At 43.2% G+C, this 14013-nt stretch overlaps 1 protein-coding gene across 1 annotated transcript in view; it reads right to left on the bottom strand.

Moving 5' to 3' along the window:
• The window catches only part of ARHGAP15 (Rho GTPase activating protein 15), a 730617-nt gene that overhangs the window by 120046 nt on the left and 596558 nt on the right, over positions 1-14013 (bottom strand). The window lies entirely within an intron of this gene.

The following is a 14013-nucleotide window of genomic DNA, read 5'->3' as shown; positions in this document are numbered from 1 at the left end:
ACATGTACCGTTTCCCCGAAAATAAGACGCGTCTTATATTAATTTTTGCCCCCAAATATGCACTACGTCTTATTTTCAGGGGGTGTCTTATTTCGCTGCGGCAAATCCGTCTGTGGCCGCTAATCCCTCAATTGGCCAGCTTTGTGGACGAAATTTCTCAGAAATCTCGTCCACATGGGACAGCAAATCTGTCACGGCAAAGCTGGGAGAAACCGGTGTTGTGGTGCGGATTCACCGGCCACAGAAACGGACAAGCGTGCAGCCAGGTCGCTTCAAAACAAGTGGCTGAGTGCCGTGGGTTTTGAAGTAGCGCTTTCCCGGCGGAAATCTCGCTGTTTATCGTTTTGGCCAAGCTGCGAGATTTCCGCTGGAAATACGCTCTGTGAGAACCCAGCCTTAAGAATCACACAGAGTGCCTGACTCACACAGAGCCATAAAAAATAAGGGCTGTAAAGTAGCGTACCTGTCTGCAGACAGATGTTCCTGTACCACTTGTAAGCAGGGATGGTATTGCAGCTTCCGGCCACCAGGGGGAGCTCATCACAGCAGACATGTACAGCAGGAACAGAACGTACAGTATGGACTTTTCCAGCCAGCAAGGGGAGCTCACAACAGCACACTCGTACAGCACAGCAGGGACAGGATAACAGCAGACTGTCTGCAGATCTACCTATACATCTGGAGGTAGGAGACAACGGGGATGGCAGCAGGGGACAGGCCTCTTGACTTGCCTGCACACTTTTCTATGCCTTACTATTGGGGGTGCCTTATATTTGGGAACTTCTGCAAATTTCAGGGGGTGCCTTATTTTCAGGGGGTGCCTTATTTTCGGGGAAACACGGTATGTATAATTTACGCCAGAAGCTGGCATAAATTATACCAGATATGTCCAGCAGGTCTCTCAACCTGGGAAGTGACAGGCTTATCCCAAGGCCTGTGGGAGCCAATATTATTATTCCACTGATTGCATATGATGTTTGTAGTGATCAACTGATTTGACCTCACTGTCCTGTTGTTTAGAAAAAGAGGCATGTTGCCTCAAAGCGGTTGGTTTTAGATAATGAAGCTACTTCCTCCATTTTTCACTTCCTCTATGGTTAGCACCAGAACCCTAATTTTTTCTTCATACCTTCTGAAACACTTAGGCCTACTAGTGATACAAGGCCAGCAGCGCCTTCCGCACAACCTTTTCATCTGACATGATTCATCTATACCTTCAACCTCTCAAGCTGCTCAACACAGAGCTCTGCCCACCTTCTGTCCATTCTTAATAAATACCCTCTATCGTGCCTTTCCCTTACACGGCGGCAGCATTTTCACACATACTGTATACAGCTATTACCTTCACTTTCCTATTCCAGCTTGGGAAATGATGGGCATCGCTTCATCTTATGTTATAAGGCAGGGGGATCAAACCTATTTTTACAGAGGGCCATGTCAGTATTATGGTTGCCTTCAAAGGTCCATTTGTAATTCTAAGACTGTATTATTAAAGAAAGATGGGGCGCCGAGAACTGATGGACCAGAGCAAGGTTTCAGTCTAGAAAAATTGGGGCAAAAGTCCCCCAACAAAGACACTTCATTCTAAACTGCCAGGTAGTCAGAGAAAAGAACCCAGTGAAAGGTTCCCAAAAAACTCCCTCAGGCAGAGCCCGTCTTAACTGGGCCATGCAGCAATATAACACAACATCCTCTCTGATCCGTGCAGCGGGCTCACAGGATATGGAAAGGCGAGCCGGAATAGACTGCAGGATGGTAGTGAGGACCAGCTAGGATGCACAAGCAGCCTTATGGTCTGAGCCCCGGCAAGCAGTGGTGTACTACAGGATAGAGAGATCTAGTACTAGCTAGGGCCAGGATCCACAGACTACAATTACCCTGGAGAGGCTGAGATAGAGCACGGGCCGATGTCAGACCACTAGGTAGGCTCATCTCCCGTGGACAGCCAAGCACATCTTGATCCGATGCCTGAGGCCCCATTACGCTGCAGAGGGAAAAAAATGTCACATAGAAGTCATATAATGGCCAGAAAGACTGTGTTCTTCTTTGTGTAAATGGAGGGATGGACCTGGGTGAACGCTGGGATACTCCCCTGTTCCCTGCAGGTTTTTGAGCCCATTGCAGTTGTCTATGAAAACTATCATCACTGGACATTGTGCTGCTTGTGTACCTTTATAAAGCACATAACTGGGTGAACAAACAAGGCCGAATCAGTCCGGTTAATGTCTTTCATACTCTGTATATCGGGATTCTCAAAGAGTATGTTTCACAGTCCCCTTTCCCAGATGTTATGAAGCAAACAATCAGAGTCATAGAATCCTGGAATGGTAGAGTTTGAAGGGTCCTCCGAGGTCATCGGGTCCTCCGAGGTCATCGAGTCCAACCCCCTGCTCAAAGTAGGATTCACTATATCTTCCCAGACAGATGTCTGTCCGGCCTCTGAACACTTCCATTGTAGGGTAACTCCTCAACCTGTTCTTCTCATTGATTCCCTCACTGTCTTATATCTAATCTGTGTCTCCTCCCTTAGTCCCAGAGTCCTCCCTGTTTACTGGAATGCAGTTAGGCCCATTGGGCAAACATTAAGTCTGTAGATATCCTATTTGCTTGGGGTTATTCATTCGTCTCTTTCTTGCTACCTGTTTCTTGGGTCATTATGATTGGTTTGCTGTGCTGAAGTAAATACCTGATAGGCTGGATGGAGAGAGCAGAGCACAGCAAAACAGGTCTCTGCATGGTTGTACTTTCCTCTGTGCCTCCTGCTCTGATCACTGATGGCTTAGCCTTCTTTTCCAGGAGCTCTATGGCCATATGGCTGCAGTCTTCTGCACAGGGCTGCTCTGGGGAGTATCCTCTGCTCCAGGACCAGCAACATTGCTGTACTTCCTCTTCCTTGCTCACACACACCGCCTCACTTCCGGTTCCCCCTTAGAGACCAGCTTACTGTGCGCCCTCCCCCTCTTAAAGTAACAGACGCTAAAATAACAATCTGATTGTCAAACTTAACTAAATCAAGAAATAATTGGCAACAGCAGTGCCTCGGTACCCCTCTTACATACACACACGGCAACTTATTCTGAAAAGTCATCTGAAAGGAAGCAGAGAAAATGTCTCCTCTTTAGCTGGAGGTAAACGCTTGTTCATTAATGGCTCCCTCCATTTAAATCCCATGAACCTTTGTGCTCTAGAATGTCACAGTGTAACCAAATCACAGTGGCTACAATGTCGTGAATGGCTACAATCACCGTTTATCCAATCTTCTCAATTTCCTCTTTATTTTTTTTTCCTAATTCCAGTACAATGTGTTTGTCTCTCAACCCCGAGCTTTCACCTTCAGTGGCTCCTTCGTAAGGGTCCATTGGGGTACAAAGATTTATTGTATATGCAGTAAGCCATTCATACACAAAGACACCTGTGCAAGCCAGTTGGCTTCAGTCAAATCTTGTTTAACATTTAATTATGAATATAATTAGCATGAGTTAGGAGACAGGCCAAGCATCTGCAAGAAAATTTAGGATAGGAAAAAAAATCAAACCACATGAGAAATTGCAGGTTTAGCTTTTTGCTATTTTTTTTATTTTTAGCTCTTTTTTGCATTATTCTACATATTTTTGTAAAAATATGTAGTTCTGTGAGTGATCTTTATCTGAGGAACAAGCTGGAGAAATTTATGTCATCATTTTTAGTTAATTAGTGAAAATCCGTCTGCGATTATGCTGAAAAATTCAGTGTTACCAGCATGCTTGGTATATCAGTGAATATCATAAAATTGCTAGAAAAATAATTATTGATACTTTCTTCCCAGGCTTCTGTATCCAGGGCTCAGATATTTCTAAGCTAAAGGGGTTTTTTTTTTGTTTTTTTTTTTATTTTCTAAAAACATGAAAAGGTTAAAAATGACAATTTATACAATTATCTGTCCCCCGCCCGAAAAAAAAAAATCTATCAAATCCGAAATTATCTGTTGATGTTCACATGAATAATGCCAGTACACACATGTCAGGGGATGAAGGCATCTACAAAGTGGAAATAAAAAGGTCCATATGGCAATTAATTATGTATAAATCTGCCCATTTCTCTGCATTGAGCATCCATATGTGTGTGAGCATTCTGCTTGATTCCAGGTAATGGCGGTTGTGAGAAGATGTTCCTGGCAGGTAGCATAAAAGCTGCTGCTTTAAAGAGGAGTGTTACCTCTTTTGACATGTTCGCTCCTTAAAGGGGCTGTACTACAACTGGTGTTTATCTCTTGTCTATAGGAAAGGTGATGAAAGTCTGGTGGGTGTCTCATCACTAAGATCACTCTTAGAATTGAGGCCAAAAATTTCCATCAGACCAGAGAATCTTGTTTCTCGCAGTCTGAGGGTTTTTTATTTGCTTTTTGGTATTCTTCAGGTGGCTTTCATTTGTCTTACTGAGGAGAGGCTTTTTTCTGGCCGCTCTGCCATTGGTGGAGGCTGCGGTGATGGTTGACATTCTGGAAGTTTCTTGAATCTGCACACAGGATCTTTGAAGCTCAGCCAGAGTGACTATTGAGTTCTTGGTCATCTCTCTTACCAAGGGCCTTCTTCATCTTCGATGACTTAGTTTGGGGGTCGGCGGCTCTAGGAAGAGTCTTGGTTGTTTTTCTTCCATATAAGAATTATGGAGGCCACTGGGCTCTTGGGAACATTCAGAAATGTTTTTGTAGCTTCTCCAGATCTGAGCCTCTACACAATCCTGTCTCTGAGCTCTACAGGCAGTTCTGTCCTCCTTATGTGAGACCTTATATAGATGGGTCTTTTATGTCCAACATCTGAATTTACCACAGGTGATTCAAATCAAGGTGAAAGAACATTTCAAAGATGATCACGAGAAAAGGGAAACACCAGAGCTAAAGTTCAAGTGTCATACCAAAGGGTATGAATGCTTAAGTCAAAGCAAAAGAGTTGTTATTTATTAAAAGAAAAAGGAAGAAAGATTTTGACCATTCTGTTGTCACTTTGTCATTATGGGATATTGAATGCAGAATGATGGGGGAAAACAAGGCCACAACATAACAAAATGTAAAAAAGTGAAAGGAGCTGAAGACTTTCCAAGCCCATTGTACATATATACATAAAGCTGTGTGAGTGGATCGCTGGCCATGTTTGTGTAAAAACAGGTAAGAGGTGCAGTAGGGGATGAAGAGGAAAGAAAAGGGTCCAGTTTCCTAGGGCGAGAGTAGAAGCAGGGTAGATAGAGAAGAGTTAATATTATGGGATATGATCAGCCTCCCTAAAAAGCTGTGTTTTTATAGCACACTTAAAGCTGTGAGCTTTCTGAATTAACCTGCTTGCCCAAGGTAGCGCATTCCAGAGAACTGGTGTGGCTGGAGGAAAATCTTGAAAGTGGAAGTGGGAGGTTCGTATTAGAGAGGAATTTAATCTATAAGGTCAGTAGTAGAGCGGAGATCACAGGTATAGTGGTAGACAGAGATAAGAGAGGAGATGCAGGGAGCTGCAGCACTGCAGAGAGATTTATGGAGGAATGTGCCAAGTATAAATTGTATTTGCAGAAGGCCGGACCAGATTTAGTGAAGGAGCAGCGGAAAAGAACAGAGTTGTTACGGTGGTGCCGTTGCTCTCTTACACTAAGAAAGGTGTGATTCCAGTGTGGCTTTCTACAAGTGAAAAGGGGAATTGTCAAGTTTGTGACGCCAGTGCGTATACAGACCAAGGCCTGTGCTGGACAAAATAATAATATAAAAAGGAGAACAATAAAATAAAATATTTCTTTCCCCTTAAGTGTCATGCAGTACCTCAGTGCAGATGGTGAATGGTGGAAAGTGACTCCAGGAGGCAGAAGCAATGGTGAAAACATTGCATGGTCTATTACTTTCAAACAACAAGAATCTTTAGCTTTTTTTTAGTGCAGTTTTAAAATCCCTTTGCATTTCTCAGTACAAAACAGAGTTGACGTTTCTTTAAGGTTCGTTTCTTAGTTTACTTTACTTAGAGGTAGTAACAGTACAATTAGAGTGTATGCAGGCATGGAGCGCTGACCTATCTGGACAACAAACAGGCTCTTCCTACAGTGAATAAGCATGGGATTCCTTTTTATCCTCTATGCTTTGCCATCCTGCTTCTCTTACTTTAGCTGCTGCGATTCTCTTGAGATCTAAGCTTCCTTTTCTTAGCCAACATTACGGTTACTCTATTCCTTGGGTGATTTTCTTCTATTTCTACCAGTATTAGGATTTCTTTAGTGCTTTGCAGTTTATCTAGATTCTTGCTGAAGTTTATCTATTTCTTCTCTTTCCTTTCCTCTTAGTTGAAAGTTTAAAACGTTTAGGTACTCACACTTTCACTCCTTCCCACTGCACTGATCAGCAGTCTTACTCTTTCACTGGAGCTCCATGTCCAGCAACCTTCTCCAGCTTCTCTCCAACTCTCTTGTAGAGAGGACCTTTCTACCTATCCTAGGCTATATTTCTCTGGTTGTCTGACAAAAGCCTTCTAAACTAGGCTGTGACACTCTAGGAATAGTGTGGTTGACCAACAGTAAATTAACATAATAAAGCAACATATACATTATTAATTTACATCTCCTCAGAGTCCACAGTCTTTTATGGAGTGTACAATCCTGTACACTAGATATTCTATATTTGATGGGCAGCCAGTGCAGAGACTAGTACAAGGAGGAGGCATTGGTGCAGTGAGCGTAGTGGTTCGACAAAAAGATAAGCCTGACTGTTGCTTCCAGGATGGATTGGAGAGAGTTGGGTTGAGGGAAGATCAGTAGTGAGTTTCAGTAATCAAGCCGAGAGGGGATCAGGGAAACAACAAGATTTTTTTTATGTCTCCACTGTGAGGAAAGGGTGAATTCAGGAAATGTTTTTGAGATGCAGGGGACAAACCTCTGATACTGGTGATTATAGAAGGGCGTCAGAGCACAGAAAGGATCGCAGCTCGTTGTGTACAGGGTTGTATAGCCGCAGACCAGTCAGAGTGTCCAGCTGACTTCTGTCTACCACCAAAAGAGCCTACAATGGACACATGAGCACCAAAACTGGACAATGCAGCAATAAAAGATGGCGGCCTGGTCTGATGAATTATATTTTCTATTACATTATGTGGAAGGCTTATCTGGGGAAGAGATGGCACCAGGATGCACTGGGAGAAGACCAGCTGGTGTTGACAGTGTGATGTTCTGCAAATGTTCTGCTGAGAAATATTAGGTCCTGGCATCTAGGGGGGTGTCACTTAGAGATGTTCCACCTATCTTACCATTGTACAAACAAGTATAACTCTTCGTGGTAGCAGTATTCCCTAATGGCAATGTCCTATTTCAGCTGTATAATGCCCCCAACCACACTGCAAAAATTGTTCAGGAGCAAATAATATTGCAAAGATTTCAAGGTGACGACTTTAAATGTGCTCCAAATTCCCCAGATCTTAATCTGATCGAGCATTAGTTACATGTGCTCGAAAAACAGCAATGATCCATGGATGCTGCACCGAGCAACTCACAGGACTTAAAGAGGTTGTCCAGGCAAACAAAACACTTACCCGGTGCCGGCACAGCCATTACTGCCCAGTTCTGACACCGGGACATGTGTTTATAAGTCTTTCTCTACCTTCCGATTGTCAATGATGTCCTTGCAGGCAGGTAGCCCCCAGAGAGGACATTACCAACAATTAGAGGGTGTAGGAAGACTCATAACCACATAACCTGGTATCAGTATTGGGTTGTAAGTGGTTGTGCCAACCCTGCTGGACTGTACTGGATCAGGTAAATATTTTGGCTGCTTGGAAAACCTCTTTATAGTATGTTTACATGGGGCGGAAATGTGTCGGAATGTACACAGTGCAAATTTTGTAGGATTTCCGCATCCAAAACAAAGTCAAAACAGAATCATTCCTGTGGATTTTGACTGGAAATCAGCTGAGTATCTGCGCTGCTGGTCACTCCTGCATGGCCTGACGAGCAGCGCAGCGCTCACTACAGGCAACGGGTACCGGGTGAAGGGCTGCGCTGGCAGCTGAAGACTTCGGAGGGGAGCGCTGTAGCTTCTGAAATCAGCTGTGGGTACGCAGCTGATTACAAGTCAATATCCGCGCCAATGTGGACATTCTGCAGCATTTCCGCCCCCCTTGAAACATACTTCAAAGGATGTGTTGCTAACATCTTGGTGCCACGGGGCCCCTTCATAGCTCTTGTGAAGTCTATTTCTTGATGGGTCCCAGCTATTTTGGTGGCACACAATATTAGGCAGGCAGTTTGTACTGGTATGTTTTTTATCCTTCAATTGATACCTTGTTCATCATAAGGCCTCAGTCAGGCGGGCGTTTTTTCGCCCGATTTGCGCATGCGTCCGGCGATTTTTTAAAACCATTGCTTTGCAATGGTATCGGACACATGAGCACTTTATATGTGCTCGTCCGATAAATTATAGAACAGAAATCGCAGATCGCACCTATCTGCGATCTGCGATTCCTGTTCTCTTCTGTATATGCGCTCAATGGGGCCGGCGGCAGCAGCGCCGACCGCATTGAGAACATATAGAAGACAAATCATTCTTCTCTGCCACAGCTGTAAAAGCTGTGGCAGAGAAGAACGATGTTTGCCCATTGAATTCAATACAATACAGCAGGTTCCACTGAAAGCAATGGGCTGCCGGCGTGCGCGGGATGAATTGTCAGGAAGGGCTTAAATATATAAGCCCTTCCCTGCAATTCATCCAGAAAGGTGTTAAAATAAAAAAAATATATATACTCACCTTGTCCCGGCAGACGGAGTTCAGCACGGCCGGCCTGCAGTGGGTGTGAAGGGGGTGTGAGTCAGAGCTGCCCCTGATTGGCTCAGCGCTGAGCCAATCAGAGGCAGCTCTTACTCACACCCATTCATGAATTCATTGCCGTCTCCATTGAATGCAATGCGCTGGACAGCTCCGGCCAGTTTCTAATGAAACGCGGCTAGGAGCAGATTTTCGGGCGATTTTTGGGCCCCGGTCACGCGATTTGCGGATGCGCATCCGTCATGCGATCCGCAAATCGCGGGAAAAAACGCCTGTGTGACTAAGGCCTAAGACAAAGAGGGGATTCAAAAGACACAAAAGCAGAAAAAAAAACATCCAAAAATAATTTTAAAATATATAAAAACAAATACAAAAACCAGCTGGATGAACCTCTCTGTGTTTTTCGCTCCCTTGCTGTGTATATACTAGTGCTGTAATACAGGAACAATAGGGGGTTATCCCTTACATTGTAAACTACAGCGCTGCGACCTGCAACCCATTCAGAAGATAGAAAGAAATGTGGAACTTATTGAAGCTACAAGGCGTAAAACCTATCGCAGCACAAGGCGGGTGTGATCTTAGTTACACAGCGCTGAAATTGCCGTTATTAAAGTCATTATTGTATTCTGAATATTGATTTACCTCATCCATTTCGGACACATCGCAGCCAAAATCTCAAAAAGTGAGCTCCTAGCTGACATAGCCAAACCCCAACTGTGCTGGCAGAGTTCAAGCGGAGGGGTGTATGTTACATAGGCATTTGTCATCTGGCACGACCACACACATTAAATGCATAAAGAATAATATTTCAGAGTGAACAACAAGTATTTGTAGGAAAGAACAAACAATGGCGTGCGATAAAATGGGCCATGCAGAACGGACACTTATCTTAAAGAGCCGGGATCACATGACATCACGTGACCCGGGCCATAATCCCATCTGCATCTCACATCACAAGTCATGTTCTCTGCTGTCTCCGAAGGCCTCGGCTTTTACGCAGTATGTAACATGTAAATTTGACACTTCAATTGCCGAACAAGACAAAAACCACAAATATTTTTTTCATAAATAAGTATCGGAGCGATTTCTGCCAAAGCAGGAAAATAAAACATTTTGAAATGTATGTCAGATGTGGGATGTTTGGAAAATATGTCGAAAGAAAGGTAAAGTGCTGAAATGTAATGGAATGACCTTAACCTAACTTTTGTACGCTTTCCAAGAAGGGTTTCATACACGATAAAACAACATGAGACACGTTGCGGTGACTTTTTGTTTTTCAATAACTTTTTATTGAAATCGTATCTGTTTATAATAAGGCGGCAGCCGTAATAGGTAATCAGGGGTGACATTTTAAAGAAATGATACTACCTTGCTCTACTCGCCAGTTTATTCAGTTTTGCCCCCTTTTTACGTTTGTCTGCTCGAGGTGATTGCCAATTTATCACGCTTGTTATGTAGAGCACGCCCAAAAAGTTAAGCTTGGTTTGGACTTGCAGTGAGGATGCTGCTCTAGAGGGTTTCTTAAAGAAGACTTAGCACCATTTGAAAAGAAATTCTAACTTTTTTTAGATGACTCTGCGGAGTATTGTTTCTCATTGTGGAGAGTACCACGAGGGTGTAGGAAGTGTTATATAGGCCATGCAATGCGCTCTGGGAAGAAAGTTATGCAAATGAGTGATGGAATAATCCTCCAAAGCTCCACTGATTGTAATGGTAGTTACCCTATAAGTTGTTCTACACTCATCGGAATGAGTTTGTGTGTGTGTGGGAGGTGGGGGGGGGGGGGATGTTTCTCCTTGTGGAGAGCACCATGATAATGTAAGGAGTCTTATACAGGCTGTTCAATGATCTCTGGGAAGAAAACTATGCAAATGAGTGATGGAATAATGCTCCAAAGCTCCACTGATTGTAATGGTAGTTACCCTATAAGTTGCTCTACACTCATCGGTTTGAGTTTGTGTTTGTGTGTGTGTGGTGGGGGTAAATATTTCTCCTTGTACAGAGGACCATGACATTGTAAGAAGTCTTATACAGGCTATGCAATGATCTCTGGGAAGACAACTATGCAAATGAGTAATGGAATAATTCTCCACCTATTGTAGAGGAGATGTCCTATGATTTGCTCTCCTCTCAATAATGTGAGTGTAGGGAATAACGTTTCTCCTTAAGGAGAGCACCACAAAAAGAGTCTTAGAGGCCATATAGTGCTCCCAGGGAGAGCACCACAAGTGTAAAGAGTGCCTTATAGGCCTTGCAATTCTACCTGGGAAAAAGTTATGAAATATGGAATAATCCTCCACAGCGCCATCTATTGGAATAGTAGCTGCCCTGTAAATCAATATCTGAGGAGCACTGCATAGTCTCTACCCTTGTGGTGCTCTCCTCTGTGGTGCTCTTCAGAAAGACAGACATAACTCATTGACTCATGTTAATGGCCTCTCCCTTGGCCAACCAGAATCCTACTGACCCTGAAGAAGGGCAAGAACCAGAAAACAGCTGTCTGTACATGGATATTCTGGTTTGCTTTACATTTCTAGTCATCCGGCAATTGCTTGGCTAACTCCGGCAGCCCCACTAAAATATAAAACAGTGGTAGTGAGCATGTGTGTCTAGAGAAAGGGAAACAAATATGTTGATTTGTAAAGTGCGCCCAATTTCAAACTGGTATGGCCCAGTTTTTAAAGCACAAACATGGTCTACAGTGCGCTATATCATCCAAGAGGTGGTATAAAGTAGGAAACGGAGTCAAACATGTGGCAAAAATACACCAAATCTATCACACAGCATGCAACAATGTGATAGATTTGGGGCCTCTTCAGATAGCTTCACTAACTTTATGTTCCCTATCGTATGTATTAGACAGCCTTAATAAATCTGCCCCTACGTATTAAGGAAGAAATAGGGATGGAGAATACTTATATGCAAACTCCTCCTCCTTTGGGTTTTCACTTATTTAAAAGTTTAGTAGCAAAAAGAAAATGGCTACAAATTTTGCATCTATGCAGTAGATGAGGAAGCTCTCTGTTGACCCATTGACCCTCGTGACATGATTCTGGGGCGCAGATGGGTTGACATTGCAGCATGGGCCTACTAAAGGCTGCCATATCATGGATGCCATGCATTGCAGTGATGGGTTGTTCGTGAACATGTACCATGGGAACTGGCTTTTGTCATTGAGACTGTAGCAGCTCTTTCAACCTCTCTTAATGAGGTTGAACACCTGGTTCTTCTCGCCTTTGCACTCTAATGTGAGTCTGTAGACATGAGAAGAAGGCAGAAGAGTGGACAGGAAGCTCCTCTTCTGGGTCCTCAGATTAGGGCAGAGACAGAAGGAGGGCAGATCGGCCAGAAGTCTTCAACAAAAAGATGTTCAGGGAGCTAGGAGAGTTGGTTCTTTTTGTTGGACTGAGCCAAACAATCTGGTTGACCAAAAAGAGGCGGTATGTCCATCGCTAATGCGTAAATGCCTATCAAGCCCTCCCTGTTGTAGCACTAAACATTGAAGTCTTGCAGTATATAGTACAAGCAATTATGATTGAAAGTTTAAAAGGGTGTCCAGCTGCAGCTTCAGTAGCTGGCTACATTAAAATAATAAACTGAACTGTACTTGTCCCTCATATGAAATCAGGTGACCGCTGCAGCCAATGAGAGGCTGCAGTGTCACCGCTCGTTTTTCAGCTATTGGCGCTCACATCCTGAGCACTATGATGCCAAGAGTTCGGGAAGGTGGCACTGCAGCCTCGATGTCGGGGGTAAGTAGTCTTCACTTTTTTGCTTTAATACAGCCAGCCCTATTGAAGCAGGGATGTCCGGTAACTGGACAACCCCTACTAAAAAAATGGGAAAAACAAATTAGTAATTTAAAAAAAATATATCAGCAGTTCAAAAAGATTCTCTCCTCTAATGTTTAAATGTAAAAATATCTCACTATGTAAACAGTAAAAATTAACATAAATAATCGGTATCTCCGAGTATATAAAATATCTCACGATTTAACCTGCACAAAAAACACTGCAAGGAAACAAGAACACGAGGCCAAAAATACATTTGTTGGCCTTCTTTAAAGAAATGGAATTCAAAACTGTATGTACTCCAAAAAGGTACCAACATGAAGAAGAGCTTGACCTGAAGGAAACAAACTGTCAGGGCCGAACTGATGGAGAACGTGAACAGTTATGGGTGTCAAGGCAAATGTTTTCAACTTTTTTATTTAAATAGTACAACATAAAATAAAACTAGATAAGTTTGTTATCGTCATAACTGTACCGACCTGCAGAATAGTCATTAGCATGAATGCCACCCCCCCCCCCCAACATGGCGCAAATGTTTTTTTTTTTTTCATTTTATGCAACTTAAAAATGTTAAAAGTTTTGAAGGGGTTGTACTAAGATCTCAAGCTCTCCCCTATCCACAGGACATCTACGGGATAGGAAATACCTTGCTGATTGGTGGGAGTCTCACCGCTGAGACTCCCACTGATGTAGAGATTGGGACTGCCATGTCCCACCCTCCAGTCACTGCGGGAGTTGCTTCTCCTCCATAGTATATGCACTCTGAATGGAGCGCTGGCCAAGTATATGCAGGCAGCACTCCATTCATTTCAATGGGACTGACATAAATAGTCAACGGCACCCGCTGGGGTATCTTCGCAGTCTCATTTAATGTGGATGAGTCTCCTCAATGTGAAAGGTGCTGTAACCTCCACCTATCCTACGAATATCCTTGAAATCTTGGTACAACCCCTTTAAACGATGTCAAAAAGAGTCCGACTCGTCGAGCAAAAATCAAGAATTCAAGCAGCTCCGTCAACGGACTAATAAAACGTTAGAACTTTTTGAAAACGGGGACGAAAAAAACAAAACAAAAAAATCGAAAACTAGCCGTGTCCTAAAACAGGGGTTAACAAAAAAAAAAAAGAAAAAAGTTAAGAAATGTTTTATAAATTGCTGAAATACATTTAATTAAGAAGCAGAAGTCGCTTTCCAGGCCCCGTCCGCCGCCGCGGCTGCTCCCTATTCTTGACATCTCCAGTCCATTCTAACTTCCTGTATCTCCCCGCAGCAGGCAAAAACTACAAATTCTGCGCCTGCTACAAATACATAATCCTGAATAGAATTCTAACAGAAGAAAGTCATTATTAGAATGAAGCGATGTGATGTCACCTTCCGAATGTTCCGCTCTTTTGTCTCTTGTATACAAAAAAAAAAAAAAAACTTTACTACAATTGGAACATAATCTCCTGAAAATAAATAAAA

Source organism: Eleutherodactylus coqui, chromosome 8 (assembly GCF_035609145.1).
Source record: "Eleutherodactylus coqui strain aEleCoq1 chromosome 8, aEleCoq1.hap1, whole genome shotgun sequence".
NCBI classification, from domain to species: Eukaryota; Metazoa; Chordata; class Amphibia; order Anura; family Eleutherodactylidae; genus Eleutherodactylus; species Eleutherodactylus coqui.
Note: the sequence above shows the minus strand (reverse complement) of the source record. Positions and strands in the feature narration are given on the sequence as shown.